Source organism: Protobothrops mucrosquamatus, unplaced genomic scaffold (genome assembly GCF_001527695.2).
Source record: "Protobothrops mucrosquamatus isolate PMUCROS unplaced genomic scaffold, P.Mucros_1.0 scaffold718, whole genome shotgun sequence".
NCBI classification, from domain to species: Eukaryota; Metazoa; Chordata; class Lepidosauria; order Squamata; family Viperidae; genus Protobothrops; species Protobothrops mucrosquamatus.
In genome coordinates this window covers 89,307-96,581 of record NW_015386998.1, presented here as the reverse complement: position 1 = coordinate 96,581, position 7,275 = coordinate 89,307, and the positions used below count along the sequence as shown (strand labels likewise).

General features: G+C 37.8%; 1 protein-coding gene across 1 annotated transcript in view; it reads right to left on the bottom strand.

The window, feature by feature from the left end:
• The window catches only part of LOC107289552, a 116,209-nt gene that overhangs the window by 38,129 nt on the left and 70,805 nt on the right, over positions 1-7,275 (bottom strand). The gene's annotated exons all lie outside the window — the stretch shown is intronic.

Here is a 7,275-nt window from a genome sequence, read left to right as displayed (position 1 = left end):
AGGACGGCTGGGATTAAAGACGAATGTTAAGATAGAAATGTATGTTACTTTAGAATAGATAATGTATATAAAATTTAATGTATATGTAGAGATAATGAATTGATTGTAAAATATGGTATAATCTGATAAGAATGTATATACTGGAATGTCACGTCAAATCCAATGTTTTTTTTAATTGTTTTATAAATAAAATTTAAAATTTAAAAAGAAAAAAAGAAAAAAAAAAGCCCTAGACAAGGCTAGATAAGCTTATAAAGTGCAGGCAGACAAGAAGTGGAGCCCAAGTCTTTTAGGGTGGAGGACAGGGTATATCTCTCTACCATGTTCCTGCAGTCTCTGCAACCATCAAAGAAGTTAAGACCAAAGTTTGTGGGACCATTCCCTATCAAACGCATCATTAACCCAGTCACAGAAGAGCTTGAACTCCCCAAAACATTAAGACAGGTTCATCCGGTGTTTCACTGTAGTCTGGCTAATATAAAGAAAAGAAGAAATGATAGTAGTGTTCCAGTATTTGAGGGGCTGCCACAAAGAAGAGGGGGTCAAATTATTCTCCAAACACCAGAAGGCAGGACAAGAAACAATGGTTGGAAACTGATCAAAGAGAGAAGCAACCTGGAATTAAGGAGAAACTTCCTAACAGTGAGGACAATTAACCAGTGGAACAGCTTGCCTTCAGAAATCGTGGGCACTCCATCACTGGAGGTCTTTAAGAAGAGACTAGACAGTCACTTGTCTGAAATGGTATAGGTTCTCCTGCTTGAGCAGGGGGCTGAACTAGAAGACCTCCAAAATACCTTCCAGTTCTATTCTATTCTAACATGTTTTCTCTCTATGGTAAGTGATATTGAAATATAAAGCAGAAATAATGATTTTTTAAAAAATCAGAAGAATGATAAACAGTATTGGTACTATCTATTATATATCTGTTCATGTAGTTTAAATAATTGAATACAATTTCAAGGGGATCTTATTTTTTAACAAACGAGTGGGATTTATTTCCAAAATATGCCTAGTCTTACAAACTTTTTGGAGATTATCTAATGCAGAGGTCCCCAACCTTTTGGGCACTAGGGACCAGTTCTGTGAAGAAAAGTTTTTCTGCGGACTGGAGGGTGTGTGTTTTTTTTGTGCTGCCTGCATCCTATGGGTGGGGCTTTGTTTGTTTATGCGGACCGGTTGCTGGCATGCCACGGCCCGGTACCGGTCCACGGACCATGGTTGGGGATCCCTGATCTAATGGTGATACAGATTTGTTGGGTATGGGGGTCCAATAACACTCAGTCTTTAGTGCCGCATGATCCAGTAATGATTTAATTTTTAATGTTTCATCATCACAAGTATCAATGGGCTGTAAATGCACAGATAAGTATCTATACCAGTGATGGTGAACCTTTTAGAGATCGAGTGCCCAAAAACTGGCCCCACCCTTGCTCCACCCCCTGCCCTGCCCCTGCTCCGCCCCCCCCATCCCCTGCCCCCCCCTGCCCACAGGGCCACTCACTGCCTCCAGGGCCCGCCACAGATTGCCCAGGCAGCCCAGCAGTGCTATGGTGGTCATGCCCTCTGCCTGCGCCCTGCAGCATCAACTGTGCACGATAGGGTGTGAGGGCAGAGTCTTGTCTATGCTGCCTGCTGCCATGTCCTTCGCTGCGCTGCTCCGCATGGGCCACGCTCAGGGACAACTCTCCTTCAGGGGAGCTGCTGGAGAGGAGGGGAGCAAGGCTGGGGGGCGAGGCTGGGGCAACGCTCTGTGTGCCCACAGAGAGGGCTCAGAGTACCGCCTCTGACACCTGTGCCATAGGTTCACCACCACTGATCTATACCCTGTCTTCTCTTTGTCATTCATTCTGCCAATTTTATCTAAGAGATTGCTAATTCCAGGGTGTTTACTTCTGCCTTCCCTCCAGGCACGCATATGTCTGGACTCTTCTTCTGGTAGGATGGACTTAGCTAGGTATTAGGCTTTGTCTGAAATGTATTTCTTATAAATAAATAAACCTGTTATAAAGCTTGATTCATTAAATAGTGCTGAGATCAGATTTCTGCTTTCAGGGGTGCTCACATGTGCACATAGAATGCTTCAACCTCTAGTAATATTTTAGCTCAGATTCTCTTTTTCCTTGACATAATGTGTAGACATTGTTTTTATTTATTTGAAAGCAACAACCTTAGTTTTTTATTTTTGATTTAATGAATCTCACAGGATCCATAAATTTTACAGTACCTCTAAGAATAATGAGATATGAGTCACAACAGATAAATAATGAAATATGAGACACAACCCTATATTTTTCCCATGGAACAAAAACTTATGGAGCAGAAAGGTTAATATAATGCAGATTCAACTAAAAGAACATCACACTGCCTGGGCCCCAACTGACTTATGAACTTATGAAAATTAGGTTTATCCCTGTACCTGTAGAGATATATCCACAGAGCACTTTTTGTTTTAAAAGAAGAAAACAAAGAAATTGACTCCATATTTTCTTTAGGGTAAAATGACAGGCATATAAGGACTCCATCATGGTAAATAATAATAATAATAATAATAATAATAATAATAATAATAATAATAATAATAATAATAATAATAATAATAATAATATGAACGGCTACGGGACTTGGGTTTGGCTAGTCTAAAGAAAAGAAGAAATAGGGGAGACATGATAGCAGTGTTCCAGTATCTGAGGTGCTGCCACAAGGCAGAGGGGGCCAGGTTGTTCACCAGAGCACCAGAGAGAAGGATGAGAAACAATGGTTGGAAACTGATCAAAGAGAGAAGCAATCTGGAATTAAGGAGAAACTTCCTGACAGTGAGGACAATCAACCAGTGGAACAGCTTACCCAGTGGTGGGATTCAGCTGATACTCACCGGTTCAGGAGAACCAGTAGCTAAATGTTGTTGAGTTTGGAGAACCGGCTGAACCCACATTGCCTCTGCTACAAAAGCCAGATGAAAGAAAATTCAGTGCAAATTGCTTTTATCTGATAAAGTTTTAGAGAAAATGCCTAATAAATTTGTAAGTTGTACAAATAAATTTGTAGCATGGGAAACAAAGATAGACTTCATAGCTAGCTAAAAAATATGGAAAATGTGATAGACTTAAATAATAATTGGACATGTATGACAAGGAACAGATGTAGGCACTCCTAGGTCAGAGTAATCAATATGCTTCAAAAACTCATTTAACAAGACCTTTTAACCTAATGACTAATCCAATCATTGATCAAGCCTCATGAACTAATAAATTAGCACTCTTCTCCAGAAAATCATTAAAAAAGTCTCCCTAAACTAAAATTCTTAGCACATGAATTTTCTCTTGTTCTGCACAATATTCCAATTTGCATCACTTGGAAAACAGACATTATCTTGATTAAAAAACAGATTTCTATAATAAATCAAACTGGTACCATAGCTAGACAAATATAATATTTTTCAAAAGCAGGATTTCATTTGGGTAGCAGAAGCAATCAAGAAATACCTTTGCTAAGTTGGAGTTTTTATTCATGAGATGGGAGTTGGGAGAGGGGACATTTTTAATTATAGAAGCTCCAATTCTACCCCGAATTAAGGGATTACAGAGTTGTAAAAAGGGAAACCTATACTGATATAAATAGCTATACTGATATAAACATGGCATGACAAAGCAATATCTACATTCAAGCAAAAATGTAAGTACAAAAAAAATATAAAGTTGCTAGGAAAATGTGGATTTTGTAACAAGGAAGACAAGATGGACCACACAGGAATTCTAAGAGATTGTCTACTATAAAGAATGAACAAATGCATAAATAGCGTAAATACTGTAAGTTCCAAGCAATAGATCTCTCAACTGGAAAGAGCTCAAGTTTTAATGAGTGGCAGGCAGAGCACAGTAATGAAGGCTGGGTAGAATAAGGAAGCATATTGGTTGAATAAATAAGGGGAGAGTATGCAGCCTTATGGCACTCCTTTGCCAACTTGGAGCCAAATGTTTTGCCATATTCTATTGATATGTGGTTTTCTGACCTGTATATAAGTTTCTCATGAGAATATTGAATTATTCCAGGATTCAATAGTTTTTTCCAGTTCTGGACAGCAGAAGGCCTTTGAAAAACTGCTGATGGTGGAGTTGGAAAAGCAAGAGGACCAGTAGGGTTGTAGCAGGATAGAAAACAGAAAAGTAAGATGACACATCCTTGCATTTAGTAAAGGATAAAGCATCTCTTTCCAATTCTGTTATTCTATGAGATTCAACTTTCTTTTTGAAGAGAAAGCAAAGATCTTATGCTAGAAAATCGTATAGAGACATAAGGAAGGGTATCACTGATCAGAGTGAAGAGACAGACACTGTTGAATAGCTATGAGAAAATCGCAGCATTGATGAAACATTAAAAGGGCTGAAATAAGGTAAGAAAGAATAGCATAAACACAACCTCTTCACTTCTGTCAATGTTCTTACTTGCACCACAACTAGATACATGCATTTCTTTTATTTTTAACCTTACAATCTCTCCTTTTCAAAATGTTAGCAAATCTATACACCTACAATTTTCTCATTCTTTCTCTTCCACCTGACCCTTTCACTCTTCCTTTATATATTTCTTCTGCAATTGAATTCTTATTCATTCTTTTTCAATGATCAAACCTATTCAATGTACATTTTGTATGGATTACCATTCAGCTTCCAGATAAGATAGAGAGTCTAGAACAAAAAAAGGTCAAAATATAAAATTCTGCCCAATTCTCCATTCAGTGTGAGAAAAGTGTCTTCTGCTATTTTTATATTATGTTTTATATTGTTGTTTTTCTTTTTAAAAGTATTTATATCTAGGTTTATAGCCTGAAAAGCCACCCTGAGTTTGCAACATTATAGAATGTGTCTTGTATTCAGGCTTGAAATCTAAAAAGAACCTGACAGAAAATGAAAAGGAGATGGAAAAAGAAAACATGAATTCTGAAGCACTAATTTTGAAAGTCTGCATAATATCTAGCTATGATTAAAAAGAGGTTGTTTGGAATAACCTAGTTATGGGAAAAACACATCATAAAATATCTGTTCTTGTTGGTGGAGCCGTTTGGTTGATTCTAATTATTATCATCACTGATTGATCATTACCACAGCATCTATACTCATTAACTAGCACAGGGTGTCAAACTTGTGATGTCACATGACATATTGCGACGTATCATGACTTTTTTCCCATTGCCCACAATGGGGTGGGCGTGATTTTGGTGTGACGCATCTGGCCCACGGGCCAGCAGTTTGACACCCCTGAACTAGCAGGACCATACACTGCTTCATATTCAAAGACTAAGGGAATAGATACAGGTATTAATCTGTGCACAACTTGTTAAAGAGCACAGATGCTTTAAGATGCAGCTTTAAGGAGCTGCAGACACTCACTGATTTCATTTTCCTGTCAACTCTGAAGCTTTTTTCCTTTGAATCCTAACTATCTCACATCCCTATTGATTATCTGCACTGACTATTCCTAGTACAATCTGCACAATGCACTCTAGATATTTTACAATATTGTAGGGTTTTGTAATTGGAACTAAAAAAAGAAAAAAAACCCTGTTTAGCCTAACTACTGCTATCTCGCTTATGTAATCAGCACTTGCATCAGGGATGAATTTCATGTAATCAAAAGAAACACGTACACAGATGTACTGAGGCGGGAACAAGGGAGTGTACAAGAATGATCTATTGTCTTCCTTATATGGTAATAACTCTATTGTTGAATGTTGATTGGCTAACAAAGTTTATAAAGTGATGCCATTAATTCTCTACGGTGTGGCACTTCTGAACGCAATTGCTGCCAGTGTTTCAGATTGTGTTCCACCCAGCTACTTCACTCAATCGAATAAAATACTGTTCCTTTAAGAAGCCTCTGCCTAAGTTTCCTGATTGGCTTTTCTGAAGTTAGGCTAGCCTTTCTCCTGTTGGTTTCTGGAAGGCTTCTTCCAGACCAATCGGGTTGACCGCTGTCTCTGTATGGTCCACGGGACTTCCTTCCTTCTTTGCCACCTCTTCAGGGTGACTCTCTGGCCCATTTAGGGTCCCCTAACAGGAAGAAGATCAGCCGTAGGATGCAGAGCCCTGTAATCCCTCAGCTGCTGCACTACTGCACAAAACCGGAAGTCCCATCCTCTCTCTTTAGCAGACCTACAGTTTCCTTAACTTTTTTCTTATTGTTAATATACAGAATATTTTCAAACATGGAATTTATTTTATCAATGGTTGGAAAAAAAGGGGTAGAGACTAAGAATGTAACTTGTACTACTAAGCAAACAAATTAACCCAGACAACATGATGTTTATTAAACACTAATCAAATGTAAAAATAGAAAATCAATTAAAAAAATTGTAAAAAAAATAAAAAGAAATTAGCAGGCATCTTAGCATTTCAACCTTGACAATAGCTTCCAGGAATTATTTAATTGTGTGCACTTTATTTAAACATTTTATGCAGATTCACAAAAAAGAACATTCTAGTCTGAATAAAATGGAATAATATAAATAACTGTTAAGAGCTTGAAAGTTAAACAGAATCAAAATTAAGAATCAGAAATAATTCTATGCCAATGGTAGATATGTGGCTGCTTCTATGTGAAAGTAATCTTTGTGGTGTGAAGAAAAAAAATTGCTTTCCTTTTATTCTGCTACAATTAAGAGCCATGTGAACCAGTGAGTTGAGTGTGGAGCTAAGCCTGCCTGAAATCCCTCTTACAAGTCTTGGTTAGATGTAGATGCCATGCTAGGCTAAAATGTGGTTGACTTGTTTATTTGATTTGTTGTATAAATCCAACCAGTGTGTGGTTACTGCAAATACAGGTAGTCCTTGACTGACTTGCGACCATAATTGAGTCCAAAATTTCTGTTGGCAAGTGAGACATTTGTTGTGAGTTTGACCCATTTTATGACCTTTCTTGCCATAGTTATTAAGTGAATTACTGCAATTGTTAAGTTAGTAACATGACTGGTTAAATAAATTTGGCTTCTCCATTGACTTTGCTTGTCAGTAGGTTGCAAAAGGTAATCACATGACCCTGGGACACTGCAACCATTATAAATATGTGTCAGTTGCCAAGCGTCTGAATTTTGATCATGTGATCAGGGGGATGCTGCAATAGTCATAAAGGTGAAAAACGGTTGTAAGTCACTTTTTTCAGTGCCGTTGTAATTTTGAATGATCACTAAATGAACTGTTGTAAGTTGAGGACTACCTGTACAGGCAGTAGGTAAATTACTTATATCACAGTTTAGCTTGTGTTCTTTTCATATATTTC